The following is a 26,193-nucleotide window of genomic DNA, read 5'->3' on the forward strand; positions in this document are numbered from 1 at the left end:
TTAGACAGATGAATTCCATGCTTGAAAGGCAACATACCTTTCTTGGAATCTTGCATTTTATATCGAGACAACATCTTGTTTATAGAAGATGCTTGAGACAAGGCTATCATTCTGTTCTTGCAGTTTTGAACAATTCGGATCCAAAGAATATACTGTGCTTCTCCCAAATCCTTCATTTGAAATTGCATGGCTTGTCATGTCTCAATGTCAACTCAAAATTCTACTTCATTCCAATGACTAGAAAAGCTACAGTTTTGTTGAAAATCTTCTTATAAACACAAGATTCGCCAACATTCAGTTCAAAGCCATAAGATTTGATCGCAGTATTAAAACCCATATTCCAGGATCAAGACGCTTGTTTTAGCCCATAAATGGATCTATTAAACTTTCAAACTTTTTTCTCTTGACCCTGTGCGATAAACTCCACTGGTTGAGATATATAGATACTCTCTTCAAGATAGCCATTCAAAAAAGTTGTCTTGACATCCATTTTCCAGATTTCCTAATAATAAAAGGTGGCAATGGATAGGAGTATCCTAATCGACTTGATCATGGCAACCGAAGAGAAGGTTTCTTCATAGTCAACCCTTCTCTTTAGGTAAACCCTTTTGCCACGAGTCTAGCTTTGTAGGTTTCTACCTTACCAGCTTGGTCTCATTTTCTTTTGTACATCCATTTGCAACCAATTGGTTTTACCCTTTCTGGTTGATCTATAAGATCCTAGACTAAATTGAAGTACATTGACTCCATTTCAAGGTCCATTACTTTTATCCACTGGTCTTTATCCACATCACCTATTACTTGTTTAAAAGTCAATGGATCCTTTAAGCCATCATCAAGTATAACGACCTGAGTTTTAGTTAAACCCATATACCAGCCAGGCTGTTGCATAACCCTCCCACTACGTCGAGGCATTCTCAATTCTTGAGAAGGATGTGAAGTACTAGTTCCATCAACAACTCTTGCTGAAGGACCTGCTCGATCAACAACTCTTGTCGATCTATTTGTTGTTTCTCTGGTTATCTCACTTAATACTAGCTTACTGCAAGGTTGGTGATTTTTAATGTTATCTTCTTCTAGGAATGTTGCATTTGTCGACACAAATACTTTATCTTCCTTAGGATCATAAAAGAAACCACCTTTTGTTTCTGTGAGATAGCCTAAAAATAAGCACACCATTAAACGACGTTCTAGCTTCTTTGGATTTTGCACCAACACATGAGTTGGGCATCCCCAAATCCTGAAGTGATGTAAACTACCTTTACGTCCCCTCCATAACTCATAAGGTGCTTCTGAAACACTTTTCGAGGGAATCATGTTCAATATATATGCCACGGTCCCTATTGCGTGACCCCAAAAAGAACATGGCAACTAAGCATAACTCATCATTGAACAAGCCATGTCCAACAAGGTTCTATTTCTCCTTTCTGCAACACGATTTTGTTGAGTTATGCCAGGTGCTGTGAGTTGTGACTGAATTCCATGTTCTATCAAATAGTCTTAGAATATTAAGTCCATGTACTCACCACCTCGATCTGATTGAAGTGTTTTAATATTTTTACCTAATTGGTTTCCAATCTCTTCCTTATATTCCTTGTACTTTCCAAGTGTATCGAACTTATGATGCATTAGATAAATGTAGCCATACCTTGAATAATCATCAATGAAGCTGATGAAATATTCATACCCTCTTCTCGCTTTAATATTCATTAGACCACAAAGGTCTAAATGTACTAGCTCTAACAGTTCTTTGGCTTTAAGACCTTTTCCAATAAAATATCTTTTGGTCATCTTACTCTCAAGACAAGATTCACATGGCGGTAAAGAGCTATATTTTAATTGGTTTAGAAATCCACTCTTAATCAATCTCCCAATTCTATTGAGATTAATGTGACCTAGTCTTTGGTGCCAAAGACAGAGATTTGGAGAAAATTTTCTTTTCTTATGATGAGTTTCAACTGTTTTAAATATCTTTATATTCAAAACGACTCTTACCTCAGTCGGTTTTAACACGTATAAGTTATTCTCTAGAGATGCAGAATATACTATATTACCTTTTGAGATAATCAACATTTCATTATATTCAAAAGAAACTTTATAATTTTGTTCTAGAAATTAAATTTCTTTTCATAAAAAAAATGTAATAAATATTTTCAAGTAAAATGAATAACTTTATATCTCCCATTTCTTTAGCTGAAACAACATTCTCGGTTCCTACCTTAAAGGTTACTTCGCCTTCTGTAAGTTGTCTACAGGAACTAGTTTCCTGAGCAAAAGTGTAGATATGATTAGCTACTCCTGAATCCATTATCCAGGTTAACTTATCATTTTCCACCAAGCACGTCTCAATGACAAGTAAATCATATTTACTTTTTCGTGCCTTCAAGTTAGTAGCATAATTGGGAGATAGAGGTCATTCATCTGTTAAAACAGTCTAAATCATCAACTGCTAGTATATTTAATTTCCATGTTGATTTACTGTTAAAACTGTCGAAAGCGAGTAAATTTAAAGAATTCAACATGCTAAAATTATAAACAAGTTCTAATTAATGAATTGCTTCTAAACCCAATCGAATTTTAGAAAAGTACTAATGTACCCAATTTCATTATTTTATTTGCAATGGTGTTATTGTGAGTCAGAATAAGTGCTATCGAGGATAGTCAAATACTCCTTCACTAAAGCAAGACATTCTTGACTAAATACTATCTCCAGAATAACTTATATTTCGATGGTTATTTTGCTACCATTTTTGGTCAAGAACTTACTAACAATTAGTAATTCTGTAAGTGTATCCTCATTTTCAGATCTCAGAGATTAGCAGTCCCAACGATGACACTGAATTGGAGAGTCAAAGTTGGAAAATGACCTAAGAAATCCTATTCATTTCTGGAGTTTGAGTTGCTCCGATTCTTATGTTACAACTCTCCGAGAGGATAGTCATGGTTAGCGACTAGTTAATACTGACTTAAAGACTATAAACATGCACAACATAGGAATCTGACAGTTCAAACTAACGGAAAAGACCGCAAGATATGTTGACACACATCCTTCACCCACTTACTATGAACTACTTCCCTTATTCATCTTGCTATTGACCCATGCAAACACTTTTCGAATGAAGGTCACTTCTAGGGTGACACGAAGCGTTGCACGGATCTCACGGTGTCATCTCTTAGGGATGTGAGAGCTAAGAACACCATATCCTATATGTTATTGATCTCCCAGTAAAGTGTTCTATTTTATTTTGGGTAAATCTTTACTAGGAATGTTCTGGCTAATTAAACAACCTAAGTCTAAGTGGTTTATCCAAGTATAACGCTTATAATTGAATATAACCTACGATGTCTAAGTGGAAAACCAATTTTAACACCTCACACTGCTCACATATGCTCATAAAATCGGTTAACAATACTCAATTATTCGGCCATAATTCCCAAGTAGGAGGTGTTCCATAGATCGTCAACTTAAGTACCCCTAGCCTTAGATAGGATTATATACCAGTTGAGTTTGTAACCGTATTTTACAAGTGTCGACCTATTTTAACTATTAAAATAGGTGGTTAACCTATGTGAGCATGCAACTTCTTTTTGTTATGGATTTTAATGTCTGATCCAATTTTATAACAAGATATGAAATAATAGACATACTTTGCATCTATAACATGCTTTTATATAACAATTATATAAACATTCATTCCATGCATTAATATAACAACTTATATCAAAAGCCATGGAATCCTATACATGCATACTATACATTATAACACTTAAAATATACTTGCAATGCATGCTACACACTAATCCTACGGTGGGATTTTAAATCTACATGCCATACAATATACACACAATAGATAAATTATTTAATTCATACAATCACAATACATAATTAAATAAACGCACTAAAATGGACCGATTTTGACATCCTAAGCTAGCTAAAAGCTACACTTATTACAATATAAGCAGTAAACAGCCTTGAATCGCCACCAAACACTTCAAACTAGCTTGAACCACTTGAAAAGGGCTTGAACTAGCTTAAAATAACCCAAAAAATAGTAAAAACCGCCCAAAACCAATCAAAATTAGTCAAACCAGTTGACTGGATCGGTCCAGACCATCTAGATCGGCTAAGCCACCACAAGGCACGCGGGTTGAGCTCGAGTCGATGGGTTGGGCAAAGGCGTGGGTCATCGGGATGGAGCGAAGCAGCTGGTCCAGATTGAACTAGGCTGGCGAGGCGGATGTGCTTGGGGTGCACATGTGCTGGGCTTCAATCGGAGCGGATGGGTCGGGTCGAGTCGTAGACGAGTCGCCGGGTCTTGACCTACATGCGTCAACACTTCCTCCGCACGGGTCAGGCACTAACCGGGTCAGGTCGTGGGTCAAAAACGGGTCTGGAGGAGTAAGTCTGGGTCTGTGATCAAATTTTTACCAAATTGATGTTGTCCTCTTTGCCGGAACCGATAGTTTACCAGAATAAGGTACACAGCCTTATTCATATAGTATAGACCATTTTGGCTATTTAGTGAACTTGATCCAGTCTTATGTCTCTACATAAAGTTCATGTATTCAAATAATAGTCATGGATCCTTAGTTTATTGAATCTAGACTTTACAAGTACAATCACATATTCAATAACAATTTTATTGAGTAAACGTCAATAGCGTCTTTATTGATAATAGAATATGTTTAACATTACAAACTTCCAGTTTTAGGACATACAACCCCCAACAAACTCAGAATCTCAAGTGTACTTTAAAGCAAAAAAATGAGCATAGAGTTCAAAGAAGAAAATAAGATCACTTAAGCTCAAACCATAAATGGAGTGGAATCACATCCTCATAAAGAAAAAGGGGAAAAAGAAATGGTTCACTGAAAATTCCCAAATAAATTAAACAAATATGTGCACTCATCCAGCAATATACCATGTGTAGATGCTAGAGGCAATGGCTAACCATCTAAGATCTCAAGTACACACCAAATTTTAGTTTAATGAATATGAAAAATCCAAAGGAATACAAGGTAGTAATTATGCCAGGAAGAACTTTGATTTGTAGTTGGTCTATAATGTAATCAGCACTAAAAATCCCAAGTGCATAATCTTAACAATTCAAGAAGATATTCATCATGGGAAGCCAACACCAATGACTCAACATTTGATTTCACATTTTCATGCTAATAGCACGTGCTCGAAGCGAATATAATTAAATGTTCAAAGCATAACTTTCCTGTAGAATTATTTCTTATGATATTGATATCCATACAATCTAAGTAGCAAACAAAGTTTTTAATTCAAAAATCAAACCTCAGGATTCAAACCACACTTTCTCAATTGCATCCTCAACATTGTCGCATTTATTACCTTCTTAACAGGTTGTTATAGTTGCAAGATCTATTTCTGTAATATATCCATAAGAAGAAGCAACCAATAGAAAAATATATAGAACATTACATAATTAGCATTCTATATAAACAAAAATAGAGAGATGGGATGAGAATGAGAACCTTAATAACTAAATTATCAAATGGATACGCTTAGTCCCGGACTCCATCTAGAATTTCTCAACTGCATCAACAAAACCTTCAGTGACGAGGAAATTCATTACCAACTTATTCATGTCTTCTTTCCTAATCTTTGTGTCATTAAGCTTCTCCTACTCTTCCCTTGTAATAACATTCTTTGATGTGGCCTAAGTAAGTAACATAAAGCTATAAGCATATTATAAGAAACTATAAACCTATCTGGCAGAAAGAATATTAACTGAAAGACCTCTTAACTCTAATCCTCAAGGCTATATTCAGTGGTGAACTTATAATTTACTTTCTTAAAAAGAACACTAAGCTAGAATCAGTAAGACTGTTATTTAATTACACAATCAAGAAAGTGAACTTGAAGTCATATACCATCTTTTGGTTCTTTGCAAATTCACAAATCACAATCCAAAACAATGACATCAGTACACAAGCTTCAAACCCATCAATTAAACACAAAAATCCGCGGACTCACCTAGAAGAAATCTAAGATTAAAAAGTAATAAAATAATTATAAAACTGATTATTGTGATCATAAAATAACAAATAGAAGATAAAGAGAAAATATATAGGTTACTCTAGATACTACATCTAAAGCTCCCAATTTTGGACTAACAACAAAAATAAAAAGGCAGAGAACAAATCTGAATAAGGAATTAAAGCGTAATTTTACTTAATTTAGAGAAGAAAAAAAAAAACCAGTAAGAAACTTACAACAAATCGAACAAACTCGTATTTCCAAAAAATTCACCGAGAAATTGTAGCTTCAAAGGATAAATTTATACATCTTCTCTACCATGGAAAGGAAAACCTCTGAAGAAATGCAGTTTCAAACGAAAAGTGGGCATTCGTTAATCATCCAAGAGAGGCCTAAAGATAAGTCACCCAAACTCCAGCCATTGCTTGAGAAACGACGTTGAGAGGTTAAGGGCATGGGATGGCTTGGGAAATGCGTGTAACAGCGGCAGCGGCAAGCGAGCTGGCAATGGTCGTGGAGTGGCGTGTGGCGGTCATGGACGACGTGCGGCTAAGAATGAGAGTATGATAGGAAATGGAAAACAGGGGTGAGACTAAGGGAGAAATAGAAAGAGAGGGGGGAAAAAGAAAGAAGTGGAGTTGTCGAAGAGGATGAAGGTAAAGGTGTCGTTGATTCGTGTTGATTCATAGCGAAAGAAATAATGGTGGAAGATGAGAAAAGAAAATACCTCTGGCGTGTCTCATAACTCAAAGGAGGGGAAAAAATCAATTCCTAAGGTAGAAGGGAGGAAGAAACCAAGGGAGCTTGCAAGAATGATAAAGGAGAGGAGAGAAACCAATTTTCACTTGAGCGGCAATGAGGAGGGCAAATAAGAGTTATTTTTTTGGAATTTTTAGGCGCCGAATGATTTTTTTTTTTTTTGTTTTTGATCTTTTATCGCTTTTTTCCTTACATTTCATAGCATATTTTATAAAAAGCTATAACCAAAAGCTATTGATGGCAATATATCTTGTAGTGTACCTAGCACATGTTTCACTTTTTTAAACAAAACCTTACATTATCATCACACTTTTCATTAATTGTACTAAAATTTTGTTGTTGTTAACAAATTCAAGAAAATATTGATAAAATTTGAATTGATCTTAACTCATCAATTTCAAATCGTTGATTTATAGATGACAATGTAAAAATAATATATTTTTGGACTCAAATTCCCTAAAAAAATATATAATTATTCCTTCTTTTTTTTCTTAATATATAGCCCATAGGTTTAAGTGATAATAGTATAATATTGTTGGAGATTTGCTGATTGTCTCTATATTTTTCTAAGGAAGCTTTGGGTGGTTTTCTGCAGTTGTCACAAATGTTGTCCTAAACATTTTCTTCAAACATGTTTAATTATTGCAAAATTTTTTACTTTCCTAATTTAGAATTTATATGCAAAATTAATTTTTTGTTTCCTAATTCTGGAAATCTTTGCATAAATATATTGATCGAATTTTCTGTTTTATGGTGCATCTTATCTTTTAAAAAAGGAAATATTTTTTGGACATTTTCTCCTTTATTAGCCACGATCTTTTTAAGGAAAATTCTGATCTTCTTCAAAGTTCATCATTTTTGTTCATTATCAAAAGAGTATATAATTCTTTGTGATCGAACAGTGCTTCGGTGTTGTTTTTTCTAGCAACTGATTTGTTCTTGACAATCGTTTTCTGCATCGTGGGTTTTGTCGATCTTTGTCCACTTTATTTCGCTGCGTGAATCGTTTGGATAAATTATTTAAAGAACTTGAAGACACTATTTCTCTTAGGGGGAGTCTAAGGCATTGCTGAAGAGAAGAGATTCTCTATCTTAGAGGAAGCCTAAGACATCATACTCGAGAAAGATTTCTCTATTTTAGGGAGAACCTAAGATTCATAAGTGAAGGGTGTTCACTAAGTTTAAAGGAAGATATTCAAGTGGAGAGATGTCCCACATACTGTCAGAAGCCAAAGTGTTAAACATTAATATTATCAAACTTAGGGGGAGCCTACGTTCTTTTGAGAGAGAGTCACACATCTACGGGGAGCCTACGTTCTTTTGAGAGGTAGTCACACATCTAGGGGGAGCCTAAATGACCTATGAGTTGGGCTTTACATGAGTCACTATAGTAGTTAGAATATTACAAATAAATACTATGTTGTAATTGTTTAACTCGTTATAGTGAATTATCTTTCTTGGGCACAATGTCCCCAGATATAGGTGGTTTATCGCCAAATTGGATTACCAATTCCTGTATACTTTTATTTGTTTTCTTGTTGACAGTATTTTGTTGTTACAATGCTTGTCAATGCTTTTCATTTACCACTCGTATTTCAAGTGATAAGTCATCCTATCACATTTTTCAAATACTTAAGTAAAGCATAAAGATTTCGACTTTTTTAACTCGACACTAAAAGCTTAATTAAGAAAATGAATTACAATAAATTTATTTATATCAATACTTCAATAATGATGTTCAAATCTATTAGGTGTTAATGTAGCTCTAACATAGTTCAACTCCATAAGATTGGATCAAGAGATGAAGGATTTGAATTCTCCAATCCTCATGTATGTTGGTGAAACTAATAATAATAATAAATTGTTTTGTTAATTCCCCTTCTATGGATTGGCATATATATATATATATATATATTTATATGTATAAAGTGAATGATTGGAATAATTTTAAGTCAATGGTCCAAACTAGACATCTCCAACTTTTTCTCAAGATAGAAAATCCAGTGAGGATTTTGTTGGGTAGAAAATACATAAATGTCCAAAGGGAAGCTTGGTCCACCAAGTTGCCCTGACCAACTAGCTAGGGTTTCAAGAGAATAATTAAAAAATGTGAGAATTTCTCATTAAATATGTATAAATAAGGTATATTGTAATTTGATTCTCTAACTTTTACATTTTATTTCAATTTTAAAAACAACAAACCAAAATCAGTTGCTTAAGCCTTTAATTAATTTATTTATTATTTGTTTCTGAAAAATTATATTTGTTAATTTCATCACATTTTTTTTTGTTAGGCTTTTCATCATATTTAAAAACACATTTGAATTTAAGTCAAATTTCGAAAGAAAAACAACTTTTTAAAAACTTGTTAGTTAAGGACTTGATATTTTAAAACAATTTCATACCTTAATTACTTTTCAAGAACAGAAAATAATTTTTTTTTAAAAAAAAAAAGCTTAAAAAACTAAGGTGAATCTATAGATGCAATACAAAAAAATAAAAATAAAAATAAAAAAAAAAAACAGTAGAAAGCATCTAAAAATAGCATGAAAACCAAACCAAAAACAAAACAATATGTGAAAATTGTTCGATTTTGATCCTCAAAATCGAATTTAAAAAAAGAAAAGGAAGAAAAAAGTGGTCCTAAAATGAATGGATAACTTTCTTTGATGTTAGTTTTGTCTATACATCTATGGCCAACCATTGAAATGATCCATTAATTCATGAACAGTCTTCAAATGTCTATTATTTGATGAAATGAAGTTTCCTTTAGGCTGACTCTTTAGTGAGAACCCTTTCCCTTTGGAGAAGTTGAAAGTTTATAATGAATAAAAAAAATGGAAGTCTAATCACATTAAGGTAATAATTGTGACTTTTCAAGAAGCAAAAGGAGTAGTCCAACACCAAGAAAGCTTGGTGGCTAAAAAGCATATGATACTTAGAGATGATAAAGTGCACAATGTTACAAAATATTGAAAATGATATTTCTTTACATGATCAACAAAGTTTCCTTTTTTCTTTCATTGTGAATATACTATGACTCAAGTTGATAGTGAGGTTGTTTTTTACCCTTTTTTTCATGATTAGAGATTGTGATATCAATTAGTAGTTTGTTTGTTTTGTTTTCATTTGACTATGATTTAGGAGAAAAAGATTGTCAAAGAGAACTTAGTGTAAAAACATCAAGTTCAATATTTTCTTGAACTTGGCAAGGTTAGTATTGTCAATTTTCCCTTTTTTTAATCAATTTTATTAAATTGATCTTACTTAGATAAATATTGCAATTTTTACCTAGGTTCAAATTTGGCTAATTCACCTAATAATTTAAATAAATAACATTTTAAAATCTAAAAGAACTCTGTTAAGCGAGATTTTCAGATAAACTTAATTCATTGAATTAACTGTATATTTGTATTGATTTCAGTATAATAGATACAATTTCTAATAGATAACATTTTGATGCTTTCTCTTGAATGTTGAAGGAATTTTTTTTATCCAAGTTTTTTTCTGGATTTCGGCTTCGAAGTCTTCTAGAATTCAAGAACTTTAGAGAAGTTATTGCCTTTTCTCAATCTCCAGTGTGCTAATTCTAAGGAGAGTTACACTTTTTTTTAAAGCTTTAATCTTCTGAATATCGAAGCTTCAAGAGAATTATCTTCTTTTGAGTATCAAATTTCAGCTCTTGAACTTTAGTTATATTCTTCCAAATCTCTTCCAAAATGAAGGGCAAGGTCTATATTATATATATTTAAACAAATAACATTTTCATTAAATATGTTTTCCTTAAAAAATTTAAAGAAAAAGAAGTTTGAAGGTTTCTTTTAATTGGACCCTGTGATTCAAAATTGCACAATAATCAGTCCCCAATGTTTAGGTACATTTTGAAAATGTTCTAAGTTGGGTCCTTTCATTAACAATTCGTCCATGCTGATATGAAAAATACTTAACATCATCATAATAATTAAAATAAATAAATAATAAAAAAGTTTTTTTAACTCACCTATGGCAAAGTCGACATTGCCGCCAATGAAAACCACGGCCAGAAACTTAGGAACGGATTAGAAACAAACTTTCAGGGCGTACTTGGAGCTCCAATTTGGAGTGGGTTGAGTTATCTATAATAGCGATCATTTAGCGTTCAAGGTATCAATTAAAATAATGGGGAGTAAGAATTATTTTAACATTTACTTTGCGATAGTAAAACTATTTACAACTCAGTCCTTAAAATAACTTACTCTCCCTTCTCTTAAGTTATTTTGTTATTAAGTTGTTTTTTCATTCTATTAGTACAAAATCCCTATTAATCAGTAACTTTGTTATTTAGATTTTTTTTTTCCATTTTGCACCATAACTATTGGTGGGTTAGTATGTTTGTGTTAGTTTGATTCCATTGTATTGGTTATATAAGCCTCATTTTACTCTTTAAAAAAGTGCATACCATTCATCCAATTTGCTCATAATTTTGCATTTATATTAGTACAAATTGGTATCAGAACCCCATTATGGTCTAAGAATAAAAACTACAGTATTTTATATTTAATGATTTAGTGAGGATGGGTAAGGGTAAGCATTTGTGCAGCCAACTATTCGAGTTTTTTATGGCCATTATGACTATTGGAATATACTTATGGAAAACCTACATAAATCTAAAGGCCAAGGGTATTGGCACCTAATTGAAACTGGTTACAAAGAATTAGAAAAAGGAGTGACATTGTCTGAGGTGAGTAAAAAGAATATGAAGAGTTGATGTAGAAGGATCTCAAAGCTAAGAATTATCGATTCCAAGCTATAGTTAGAACCACTCTTGAGCAAATTTTGGAGAATGCACAACAAAACTAATATAGGATTCTAGAATGAAAAAAAGTGGGAAGGAAATGCAATGGGCATTGAAACATGATTTTGAGATTCTAGAAATGAAATCAACCGAAACTATCACCGAATATGTACTCGTGTTATGAGTGTTGCAAACAAAATGTGGAGCAATGGAGAAAATGATATCACAATTGTTGAAAGATTCTTAAAACTTTAACTGATAAATTCAACTGTGTGGTAGTTTCAATGGAAGAATCTAAAAATATTGATACACTTTCAATTGATGACTACAAAGTTTTCTCATTATAAAGTTTTGCAGAAACAAAGTTGAGGAGCAAGCTCTCAAAGTGACCATTGCTGATCAAAATAGAAATCAAGATCGAGGTTCGAGGATCAGGAGGTTATAGAGGTAGAGGCAGAAGTAGAGGATAGCAACATTTCAATAAAGCCACCATTGAATGATATAAATGTCATAAGCTTGGTCATTTTCAGTATGAATACCCAACACTAGAGGAGGCCAACTATGCTGAATTGAATAAAGAAGAAGAAATGTTGTCTATGTCCTACGTAGATGTGAATCATGCTTGACAGAAGGACATATGGTTTCTTAATTTAGGTTGCTCAAATCATATGAGTGGTAATAAAGTTGCATTCTGTGAGTTAGATGAAGCTCAACAAGATTCAGTAAAATTGGGCAATAATACCAAAATGAGTGTACTTGGAAAAGAAAAGGTGAGATTGTATATGAATGATAATTATCATGTGGTTACTGATGTTTTTTATGTTCCAGAGCTAAATAACAATCTTTTAAGCATTAGACAACTCCAAAAACGAGGTCTTTTGTTGTAATTAAGGCAGGAAAAGGCAATATTTATCACCCAAAATAGAGGATAATTATTGAATTTAAGATGATGACCAATAGAATATTCGTTGTAAAACCGCAATTGCAACTCAAAAAGGAGAAGGGTGCTTTTTTCCACACTGCCTCAACAAATCTAACTCATCTTTGGTATTGTCAATATGGGCACTTAAGCCACAAAGGCTTGATAACACTTTATGCTAAAGATACGATTCGTGGACTTCCACAACTAAGTGCTAAAACTATTATATATAGTGGTTATATGGTTGGAAAACAACATAGAGACCCAATACAAAAAGAAATACATGGAGGGCAACCCAAAAATTATAGTTGATACATGCAAATATTTTTTATCCAATCTCTCCAATGTCAAATAGTAAGAAAAGGTATTTCTTATACTTCATAGATGACTTTACAGGAAAAACTTGCTTATGTTTTTAAGTGAAAAGTCAGAAGAATTCAACGTGGTTAAATACTTTATGAAATCTTTTGGAAAAGAAATTGGCTTGCCAATTTTATGTTTACGAGCAGATAAGGAAAGAGTATTTAACTCATGAGATTTCAGTGAATTTTGTAAGAAACATGGTATTAGAAGACAATTAACTATAGCCTACACTCCTTAGCAGAATGACATAGCAAAACCAAAAAAAGGATCCGTGATGAACCTAGATGCATGTTGTCTAAGAAGATAATGCCAAAAGCATTTTTGCGTGAAGTAGTTGAATAGGAAGTTTATGTGTTAAATAGAAGTCCAACATTAGTACTAAACAACGTTACACCACAAGAAGCATGGAGTGAAGCAAAACCCACTTTGGAGCATTTGAAAATATTTGGGTGCATTGCCCATGTGCACATACGTGATGGAAAATGAGAGAAATTAAGCAATAGAACTTTCCCTGTGTCTTTTTGGACATCAACGATGAATCAAAAGCGTAATGACTCTATAATCCATCCACAAAAAGGATGATAGTATGTTGAGATGTTGTTTTTTTTATGAAGAGAAACAATGAGATTGGAATAAACTCTCAATCCGACAAAGTTTGGTGGACCTTGAATGGCAAGATGGTGAGAGCGATGTCGAGTTGATTGAAGTAATATTCTCAACCATGAAGAATATGAGGACAATACAGATATGGAGAATTGTGATCAACACCCACAATTAACATCTCTCTTCAAATGTTTCATCATCAACAAGTGATGAAGGAAGAATACGATAAGCTCCAACTTACTGACTGATTATGTTACTAGAGAGGGACTTTCAGATGATGACAACATTGGAGCTCACATGACTCAGACTGATGTAGATCCAGTCAATTTTGAGGAAACATTAAAATGTCCTAAATTGAAGTTCGCAATATACGTTGAGATGACCACAGTTGAGAAAAATGACACGTGGAAGCTGGCTGAATTTCCAATAGGTGCAAGAAAAACTGGGGTGAAATGGATTTACAAAACAAAATCCAGTGAACACGAAGAGGTGGATAAATACAAAGCAAGGTTATTGGTTGAGGATTATTCACAACAAGGAGTAGATTACTCTGAAATATATGCTCCAATTTTAAGAATGGATACAGACCGTATGATATTATCTTTTGCAGCACAAATAAGGTGGATGATTTTTTAACTTGATATAAAGTCTGCTTCATAGAAAATTAAATGAAGATGTCTATGTAGAGCAAGCAATAGGTTATGTGCAGAAAGGAAATGAGCATAAAATCTGTAAGCTAAAAAAGACATTGTAGGACCTAAAATAAGCTCCTAGAGCTTGATATAGTAAATTAGAAACACTCTTTGAGGGAGAAGATTTTTTAAGAGGTTACAATGAACGAAATTGTTCATTAAAAACAACTACAAAGGTATACGAGCGATGATGAAGATTCGATGAAGAAATTTAAAGAATCCATGTTAAGTTCATTTGATATGTCAGATCTAGGGAGAATGAGATTTTTTTGGACATTGAAGTTTTGCAGAATAGAAATGGTATATATATGTGTGTTAAAGAAAATATGCCTAACATGTTTTTAAAATATTTGGAATGAAAAATAACAGTGATGTGTGTAGTCCCATTATACCAAGTTCTCAGTTATACAACGATGAATGAGGAGATCTAGCTCATGAAACATATTTTAAGAAAATAGTTGGAAGTCTCATGTATCTAACTACTACTAGGCTAGACATATGTTGATTGTCAGCTTAATGAGTCGTTTTATGTCGAAGCCTATAAAATTACACTTATAAGTAGCTAAAAGAGCACTTTGATACTTGAAAGGGATCAATATTTTTGGGATATTTTATGCACAAGGTAAAGGTAAAGAACTTCTTACGTTCACTGATTCTAATCATGTTCGGGACATTAAAGATAGAAAAAATACATCTGGATATTAACCAATAAGGCTGAATTTGTAGCTGCAACAACAGTGCTTGCCAAGTTGTGTAGATGTGTGACAATAGCTCTGCAATTAAACTCTCCAAAAATTCAGTACTACAACTATTGGTGGGTCTGATGAGTTAGTATTTTTCTATTAGACTTCCTATGGCAACCAACTCTGATGATCACCTTTGGCGAGAACCTCCCACCACTAGGATAGAAGGTCATATCAATTATCGTGAGCTAAGCTCGAGTAGTTTGATATTATTAGAAACACTATAAGTATATAGAAAATCAAATAAACTTATTTATGAATACACTTTTGAGACCAACTTGTGTAACATTTTTAAACATGTGAACCGAATGGAAACTCAATCAAAAAATCTGTGCTTGACCAAATATGATATTTAAAGTTCCCATACTAGTATAATAAAAAAAATGTAGTAGAGAAAATGTAAACTTAGAATAAAATAACATACACCCCAAACATAGGCTAGTATAAAGATACTTTAGTTTGCACCCCAATTATAGAATATTATAATATGAACTTTATTATAACTCACATACTAATCCACAAACAATAATGTAACACCCCAAATAGCCACTAAACCTTAGTGACTAAAAGTGTAACTTTTTCAAATATATTTGGAACATAAATTTAAATTTACCCTAATCCTAGTAACTTTAGCCTTGGAGTGATTTATGGATGATTTAAATGAAATTATGGTAGTGAGGTTTTTTATCTATTATTATTTATTTACTACTTTAGGCCAAGTAGGGAATGGTTTTTCATCAAGCTAATTTATGAATTCAAATAAATTCTTTTGGAGTCAAAGAACACTTTTCTTTTGTTTGTTTTTTGCGTAAATTAATTGAATAAGAGAGGGATGGACGAAGGGTTACCTAACATGTAATGAATTGACTTAACAAAAGATATGGAGTTAATGTTTTCCTTACACTGTTGTTTCATTCAATGATTTACTCTTTTTGTTTCGGTTGCCAATTGGCATGAAAAATACTGAATTGATCAATATTTATGAAATTAATATTAAGTTATACCAATTTTAATGGTAAGCTTCCACTTTCATTCAATTCGATTGTTCAGATCTTTAGATTTACATTATTGTTGCAATTTCTATCCTTTGTTTTGTTAAAAGGCATTTTAGACCAAATGGATATATTCAAAGCCAAAGAGAATTGAAAGACTAGGAACAATGAGCCAATGGAGGAAGAGAATTGATTATTGGGTCTTAGCCTTAGGCCCAAAGCGACCTCGACCATATTGAGGTCAAAGAGCCCAACTTGTCTTACAGGCATGTCCAACACCCCTACGATCCAATAGGTTTGCAATGCGATCGATTTGATTTATCTAATAACCCGATCCTAATAAAAAGGAAGGGACTTGGGTAAAAAACTATGAATATAATATTATAATATTCTTAGAGAGGTAATTTAAATCTCACTCTCAAACTCTCAACTTTCATGGTCTTTCACTCTATGTTTTAACTAACTTTAGGTCACTATAAAAAATTCATACGAATAAAAAAGTTGAACATTGAAATTATTGCTTGAAAAAGTGTTAGGTTGACTTATCACACGAATTATGGATGTTAAACGGAAAGCACAGACAACTGAACAACAAGATACCAACACAAGTAAGTATATAAAGACACACAGAAGGTAGTAACTCAATTCGGTGAAATCTACCTACGTTTGAGGGTAGTGTGCCCGGGAAAGACAATTCACTAATATTAATAAGTTAAGCAATTTATAACGTAGTACTTATCTGTAATACATGTTGGATTTTATGTTCTAAAATTCATAAATAGTAAATGTTATTAATTGACGTCATCAATAAAGAGTTATGGATGTTAAATCAATAAATGTTATTATTTGTATTATTTTCTATTTTGTCTAAATAACCCTAGATCCAATAAACTAACATCTAAGGCTGCCTTATGAGTATTGAACTGTATATGGAGACATACAGGGATTAATGTTCACGATACAGCCTAAAGAGTCTATAGTATAAGGATAAAGTTGGGTACCTTATCCTGGTAACACTATGATACGACCCACTTTGTATTTGATACAAACGTAATGATCCAACGCATTCGTGTATGTGACACGCGAGTGGGGGTATCCTATACAATGAGTTTACATAAGACTAAACCGTGAAATAATAACCATAAGATGTAACACCATTGACTAGTTAGGTTTCTGTTTCAATAAGATGACCTAGGCGACTTAGTCTTAATCCTGAGTAGTTCACAAGGAATTGGCCTTTGATTTGCATCAGTCAGATTGCCCAGTTCGTTCACCCAATATGCCTACCATTTTGGGGACGGGACCGAGTGTGGAGCTAGGAATATAAAAATATAAGATGGAATTCACTCTTTCTCTCCTTGAGGGTAAGTAGATGAGTGTTCCCTTAAGTGGTGTCTTCGAGACTTGAATAAATGGTCCTACCCTCTCATTGACCCAAGATGGGTTTCTATTTATTGGTTGGACCATAAAAAGGTTGTTCATTAAAGAAGCACTAGTACATAATGAGCCAGAGGTAACTCAGGGTAAAATGGTAATTTGACGCAGTTGGAGTTACAAACACTCCTGAAGGACTAATTTGCTGATATTGGTCTGTACTCATGGACATAGAAATATATCTATAGTGAGAAGAGTGTAGTTGTGAGTTTTTAGTAGTGTATCCACAGTTAACAAGCATTGATTAACTTAGTTAATGAGTTTAACTAATTAATTTATATCGTTGGAGCTTAGAACGATATGAATATGCCCCCGAGTGGGAAGATGATATTCAAGACGGAACTATAAGACCCTATTCATTTCTGAAGCTTGGGTTGTTCCGAATCCTATGTTACAACCCTCCGTAGGGATTGTCGTGGTTAACGACTGGCTACTACCGCCTAAAAATGACAGTAGATGCAACATATGAATCCCACGGTTTAAACTAATGGAGAAGATCGTAGGATAATGTTGACACATTTCCTTCACCCACTTACTATGAACTACTTCCCCCATTCACCTTGTTATTGACCCATGCAAACATTTTCCTAATGGAGTAGTCGCGGTAAAAGCGATACGAAGCCGAGCATGGATTTCACGGTGTGAACTCCTGAGGACGTCAGAACTAATAACTATATATCGAATATATTGTTAATATCTCACTGAAGTGTTCTAAATGTTTGGGTATTTATTTACTTAGGTTTAAAACGACTAACTTTAAACAACCTAAGTCTATGTAATTTTTATCCAAATATAATGTTTATATTTGGATTTTTGCCTACGATGTCTAAGTGTTTAAACCAGTTTTAAACCTCACACCACTCAAGCAAGCTCATAAAATCAGTTAACAATGCTCAACACTTCGGTTATAACCCCCAGGTAAGAGGTGTTACGTAAACCGTCAACTTAAGTACCCCCAGTCTTAGACAGGTTTATGAACCGATCTGAGTTTGTAACTAAATTTTATAAGGTAAAAATCTATTTTAACTGTTTAAAAAAAGTTGTTAACCTAAGTGAGTATGATGTTTATCTTTGTTATGGAGTTTAAAGTCTAATTTCATTTTATAACAAACTTATAAAATAAACATGCTTTACAAAACCATAACATGCTTCAAAGGTATTCAAAATGAATATAACAGTTACATCAATTTTTAACAAACACTAAAACATGCATAATATATATTATAACTAATTATAACATACAATAATGCATGTAACATGTTTAACTATGATGGGATTTTAAATCTAAGATGGCATACTTAATGCATAAACATGTTTAATTTAAGAATAATACACATCATATGCATAAAATAATTAAATAAAACTAATATGGTTCAACTTTGGCATTCTAAACAAAAAAATATTAAATTATTACAAAGTTGTATAAAAAAACAACTTCAAATTGGGAAGAACCACTCGAACCGACCCGAACTGGACCGATCACTCATTTCTGATACATCACTTTGTTAAGGTGTACCAAGTACTGAGAGTTGGAATTGTATTCCATGTTCTATCAAATAGTTCTGAAATTCTAAATACATGTACTTTCCACCTCGATCAGATCGAATTGTTTTACTTTTTTTTTTTTCTAATAGGTTTTCAACTTCAGCCTTATACACTTTGAACTTTTCAAAAAACTCAGGCGTATGTTCCATTAGGTATAAGTAACCATACCTTGAATAATCATCTATAAAAGAGTTGAAGTAATCCCACCCACCTCTCGCCTTTATATTCATCGAACTACAAAGATCCAAATGTATGAGCTCTAAAGGTTCTTTGGCTCTATAACATTTTCCACTAAAAAGTATTTTAGTCATTTTCCTTCGAGTCAGGATTCACATGATGGTAATTAATCATCTTCTAACTTGCTTAGAAGTCTATGCTTTACCAATATCCCGATCCTGTCAAGATTTATGTGACCTAATCTCAAATGCCAAAGGTACGTATCATTGTTACTTGGAGAAATTCTTCGGCTTTTAGTTTGAGTATTAGCAGTTTTAAACACCTCATAATTTAAAAGTGCTTTTGATTTAGTTGGTCTTAGCACATATAAGTTGTTTTCTAGTTTAACTGAACAAATAATCACACCATTTTTCATAATGAATGCTTCATTTGAATTAAAAGAAATTAAGTATGATTGTTCAATTAAACAAAAAATAAAAACAAGGTTCCTCTTCATCTTGGGAACAATGTATATGTTTTCTAAGAACAAAAATCTATTTCCAAATGACAACTTAGCAGCTCCCATTGCACGAGCTAAAATGGCATCTCTCATTCCAACCTTTGGCATCATTTCACCCTCTTCTAGCTGTTGGAAGGAACTAATTCCCTATAAAGAAGAACAGATGTGATTAGTGACTCCTAAATCAAGTATCACGACATCATGATCATTTTCCACTAAACAAGTTTCTAGGATTAGTAAATCATATTTACCTTCATTTTCTTTCTTTCTCTCAGCAAGGTACTTGGGACAATTGCATTTTCAGTGACCATCCACATTACAATGGAAGCATTTTCTCTTGTCAACCTTAGATTTACCCTTGCCTTTGCTAGCAGCAGGAGTCTTCCCCTTCCGTCATTTCTTTTTCTAGATCCTTTTAGTACTAGAAGTTGAAAGAATGGACTTAATTCCAGAGGATGAACCCTTATAGAATTTTTTGGAACAGGCAACATTTACCTTTCCTTCTTCCGGTCCCCTACCTTTTATGAGGGACTGAAAAGTCTGTAACTCAGTCAGAAGGGTAGTCAGATTGTACTATATTTTGTTCATAACCGCATAGCTTCGGAATTGAAGAAAAATTTTTGGAATAGATTTCAAACGAAAAGACATTTGACTCTGCTCGTCTATGATTGCACCATCCTATTCAGTGACATTCAAGTGGACCATCAGGTCAAGAACATGTTCTCTCACTGATTGGCACTCTTTTATACACATATTGTAAATGTACATAAGGGCCTCTTGCCGGATCTGAGCGAACGGTTGTCCAAACATCCCCTAAAGGGACTCCATGATTTGACGTGTAGTCATCATGGCCTCATGCTTCTTGGTAAGAACGTTAGAAAAACTTGCCAAGATGTAGACTCGGGCCTTATCATTAGCATTCGTCGAACGATCATAAGCATCCTTCAATGCTTGAGATGCATTTCGAGCAGGGACTAAAGGACATTCCTCCGTCAAGACAAACCACAGATCATCAACAACCAAAATCGTATTCAAATTAGATTTTCACGTCGCATAGTTTTCACTGTTTAATTTCTCATTTTTAAGCAAAGATATGATTGTGGAAGATATGTTGAAACATATAATAATCAATTGACCTTATTAATTATCTTTGTCATAACCCATAGTTAATTATCCAATCAATTTAGAAAAAACACATGTAATCCTAGAATCCTAATTAAACTACTGATTTTAGTTTTTGCAATAATACTTCAGAGGTTTAGAGAAACAACCACCACCAAAGGATGATTAGCTACTCTTCCCTCGAATTGAGACTATCTCAACCAATAATTACTACAAGAATAACTCTTGTTCCTATAGTTTCTAGCTATCGTTGTTTCGGTCAAGGATTCATTAACTAACTTAGTTTATACCGTAAGTCTGGTCGTCCCATTTTCGGATTCTAGAGGTACGCTTCAACAGGCTACCTAAGGGAAGACAACTGTTGAAGATTAACCTAAGAAACCTTATCCATTATTGGAGTTTGTATTGTTTTGACCCATATGATCAGACCCTTCGAAGGGATGGTCACTCCAGGACGATACGTACGCGGACCATAGGAATATCACGGTGTAACCTAATGGAGGAGACCGCGGGATATGTTGACATCCATCCCTCTCCCACTTATTATGAATGCTTTAACCATTCACCTTGTTTTGACCCATGCAAACACTTTCAGAAGGGAGGTCGTGCCCAGGATAGCACCAAGCCGAACATGAATCTCATGGTGTGAATTCTAGGGTACGTGAAAGTTGAAATTTGATATATCATTCATATATACCAACTTCCTCCCACAAAAGTATTCCAATATTTTATTAAGATTTTATAATACTTAGCTAAAACCCGACTAATGAATATTAAGTCCTTTAAAATTTCTCAATATAACATTTATATTGAATAATTAACAATACTTGATTTCATTTATTAAACTTTTTTAATGAAATCAATCAACTATTCCATGCTTATAAAATATTTTTCCAATTCACCTTCTAGGTTGGTTCCCAGGTGGAGGCGTACCATTTTCGTCAGCTTAAATACCCCTTCCTATACAGAACCTTCGTTAGACAAGGTTCACGTATGGGCAATTATTTTATAAACTTAATCGTTTATTGAAATTCATTTTAATTCTATTAAAAAAAATTTAAAGATTAACCTATTTCTAATCCCATTAAAAATAACATAAGTCAATTTGAAACAATTTAAAATAATTTAGACCTATGTTTGCATGTAATCTAGATTATAGATTTTAATCTATTTTATTAATACTATAACTCTTTATAAATTGATGAATTATTAAAAACTATAAAGCATCAAGCATTCATATACATCATTCCACTATTTATTACAACAATTTTAATATAAAGTATGATGTATGGAAATGCTTAGGTGAATCATACATCACTAACGTAACATTTATATTATGATGCATGAACATGCTAATTCGATCATGCATCTATAAATATAACCCTTCGTATTTAATTATGATGCATGTACATATTTGTCCTAAGGTGGTTATTTTTGAGTCTATATGACATATAATATGTAATATGACTGATTTTGGTACCCTAAAGCAAAAAGTAGAGGTGGAAGTTTCATTTGCATTATAGTTGCACTAATTGAGAAGCCCATTAAGCATTATCCAAATTGTAATATTAATTGCCCTGGGCTTTTAGTTTTCCACAGTGAAGTTTCCAAACTTTTCCCAATGGAGGAGGCTGTTGAGATGAGAGATGTGTTACAAGGGATTTTACCATAAAAATTCCATTAGTTTCTAGCTCCCAACTTTGTTTATCAACATTTTGCATGATTGTTTTTGCTGCAATCAGGCCGATTAGGATTTGAAAATCAGCACATTCTTCCTCCTTAAGTAGCCTTCTAAAATTAATGCATAAAGGCGAGTGAGGAGTCCCAAAATTAAAAAACAACACCATTTGGATTCAAGGAGATTCTATAAATTTAAAACATACATCCAATGCATAATTAAATTAAATAGCAGAAATTTGACTAATTTTGGTACAATAAAGCAAAAATTAATTGGTAAATTAATATAACTATTATATTAATTTAATTAATTAATAAAAAATGACAAGGAATTAGGTCAAATATTGCAGCAGCCGATGGTTCCCCGCGTATGCCACCTTGAGTCCATCAAAACTCAGAGCATTGCATCTCTACAACTACTGCTCAACGCCTCTGCCTTTTAGCGTTGCAACGTTGCGATAGCAGCGTCGCGACGCTGATCGACAAAACACTCATGTTCTACATGATTTCTTCTTCGAACTCGCCTCGAACACCTCTGTTTCTTCCTGATCTCTTCAGCAACCATTGTTCTATCAATCACCATGGACTTACAGACTTGAAGCAAGAATTAAATTGCCAAAAAATACAATGGGCTCTTACAATTTAATCAAATTAAAAAGGAATCTAGGACCAACATTTAAACATCCAATTTTGCAAACCAACATTCAAACATTCATAATAAAAAATATTAAAATCACCTCTAAATGATTTTGTTTCGAAAAATACGAAGAATGAAGATGCAAGGAATTGACTCTGACACAAATGTTAAGGTGGTGATCGATTCTCGCAGCGAATGCATTTTGTTAGACTGTCTTGCATCTCGCAAATCGATTTTACATTAAACAAAATCATTATACTAAACAGAATGTATAAACATGTGAATTAGCATGCGTTAGGGAAAAGATTAAAATGATTCTTACCTTTGTAGATTCCCTAATGTCACAAAGAAGCCTTTTTAAGGTTCCAACGAACGAATCTCGAAACGATCATGATCACGAGCAACTCCTTGAGCGATCTCGAACACTACCATGAGAGTAACCTCGTTATTCTCTTAGGATTCCAATAGAGGATAGGTGGTATCCAACTATTTGGAGAGGGAGAGGAGAATAGGGTTTTGGAGAGTAGAGCGACTCAGAGAAAATTCTAACAATAACATTAGGGTGTTGTGTATTGTCAGAGTTTCTCTGCAATGAAACTGTATGAGAATGTGTGTTTGCAAAGGACCAAATGGAGGTCTTTATATAGAGATAGGCCAATCCCCCTTTCCTAATATATTTTCCTTTTTTATAATTAATTAAATAATATTTATTTAATTAATTAGCTCATTTAATTAAATAATACTTATTTAATTAATTAGCCCAATTAAATAACACTTATTTAATTTTAATTTGCACAATAATTAAATAACTATATTTAATTATCATATACATCCTATGTATATGTGCAAAACCCTTCTTTTAATTAATTCTTTGTGAATCTGAATTAATTAATTTAAATCTTATTCAAATATTACTTTCCAATTTAATTATAAATCATATCCATAATTAATTATATATTAACCACATTAATATATAATTTTCTCAAATTAATTTGAACAATTCAAATTATCCCTCTTAAGAATCCTCTAGTAAGCTAACGAGGGGACTTGGTGGACCTATAGATCAAAAGCTCCAACAATATGAGATTAATTGGCTAAATTCATTAACAAAATTAATCAATATTTGTTAACTGTGGGTACACTTCACTAAAGACCCACAGCTACATTTTTCTCACTACGAATATATTTCTGTGTCTACAGATATAGACCAATACCAACAAGTTACTCCTTCACGATAGTTCGTAACTTCAACTGGGTCAAATTATCGTTTTACCATTTACCTCTAACTTCTTAAGTACCGGTGTTTCTCTAATGAACAACCCGTTTCTGGTCCAACCAATAAACAAAAACCTCTCTCAGGCCAACAAGAGAGTAGGGCCCTTTGTTCAAGTCTCGGAGACACTACTTAAGGGAACACTCATCTACTTACCCTTAAGGTAGAAAGGAGTGAATTCTATCTTCTATTATTATGTTCTTAACTCTCCACTCGGTCTTGTCCCTAAAATGGTAGGTTTATTGGGTCGGCGAACTGACCACCCTTACCCATACAAATCAAAGGAAAATCCCTCGTGAACAGGAGTTCATAATATACTCAAGATTAAGACTAAGTTGCCTAGGTCATCCTATTAAAATAGAAACCTAACTAGTCAACAATGTTATATCTAATGTTTACTATTTCGTGATTCAATCTTATGAAAACTCATTGTATAGGATACCCTCACTCGCGTGTCACCTACACCAACATGTTGAATCGCTATGTTTGTATGAAATACAAAGTGAGTCGTATTCAAGATAAGGTACCCAGTCGTATCCCTATACTATGGACCCTTTAGGATGTCTCTTGAACATTGATCCCTGTATGTCTCACATACAATTCAAGAATCATAAGATAGCCTTGGATGTTAGTTTATTAGATTAGGGTTATTAAGAGAAAATAAACAATAGTACAAACAAAAATATTTATTGATTACACATCCATAACTCTTTATTTATGGCCATCAATTAATAACATTTACTATCTACATGTTTTAGAGCATAAAACCCAACAGTATGTAGATAATATCCTACTCATTGGGAATAATGTAGGTTTACTGACTAAAATTAAAACTTGGCTAGCGACCTAATTCCAAATGAAAGATTTGACAGAGGTGTAGCTTGCTCTGAGCATTCAGATCTTTAGAGATCGAAAGAACAAAATGCTAGCCCAGTCTCAATCATCGTACATTGTAAGAGAAGCTTGCTCCCTTTCAAGCATGGAGTTATTTTATCTAAGGAACAGTGACCTAAGACACCTCAAAAAGTTGAGGAAATGAGACGAATCCCCTATGCATGAACTATTTGTAGCCTAATGTATGCAATATTATGTACTAGACCTGACATCTACTATCCAGTGAGGATAGTTAATAGATATCATTCTAATCCAGGATTTGATCATTGGAGTGTCGTTAAAAATATCCTCAAGTATCTTCGGGGAACGAGGGACTACATGATCATGCATGGTTCTAATGATTTGATCCTTACATGATATGTGGACTTTGATTTCTAGACTGATAAGGATTTTAAGAAATCCACATCAGGATTAGTGTTCACTCTTAACAGAGGGGCAGTAGTCTAGAGGAGCACCAAGCAAGGGTAAATTGCTGACTCCACTATGGAGGCTAAGTATGCAGCAACTTGTGAAGCTACTAAGGAAACTATATGGCTCATGAAATTCCTGACTGATTTGGATGGTTCCAAACATGTCAAAGCCTATCACCCTTTATTGTGATAATAGTGATGCTGTGGATAATTTTTGAGAGCTTAAGAGTCACAAACGCGGGAAGCATATAGACGAAAGTATCATCTCATTCGAGAGATTTTGCATTGAAGGGAACTGATCATCATGCAAATAACTTTGGCACACAATGTCATTGATCCATTTACAAAAGACTTCATGGCTAAGGTGTTTGAGGGTTACCTGTAGAGTATGGGTCTACGAGACATGCCACATCTAGTCTAGGACAAGTGGAAGATTTTGTACTGGGCGATGCCCTAGTTTCTTGTTTTGTGTACTTTTGTATTAGTATGACTTTTATGATGTACACCCCACTAACTTTAGGACAAGTGGGAGATTTTTGGGGTTGATGCCTTAAATCTCGTGGATCTTGTAGTTTATAATTGAAAAATACAAATAATATATTATTTAATAAAATATGAGGTATTTTATTCGACATTTAGTAGCATTAACCCATAAAACCAATAAACTAACATC

This window comes from Benincasa hispida, chromosome 5 (assembly GCF_027475165.1).
Source record: "Benincasa hispida cultivar pf3 chromosome 5, pf3_genome.v1.1, whole genome shotgun sequence".
Lineage (NCBI taxonomy): Eukaryota > Viridiplantae > Streptophyta > Magnoliopsida > Cucurbitales > Cucurbitaceae > Benincasa > Benincasa hispida.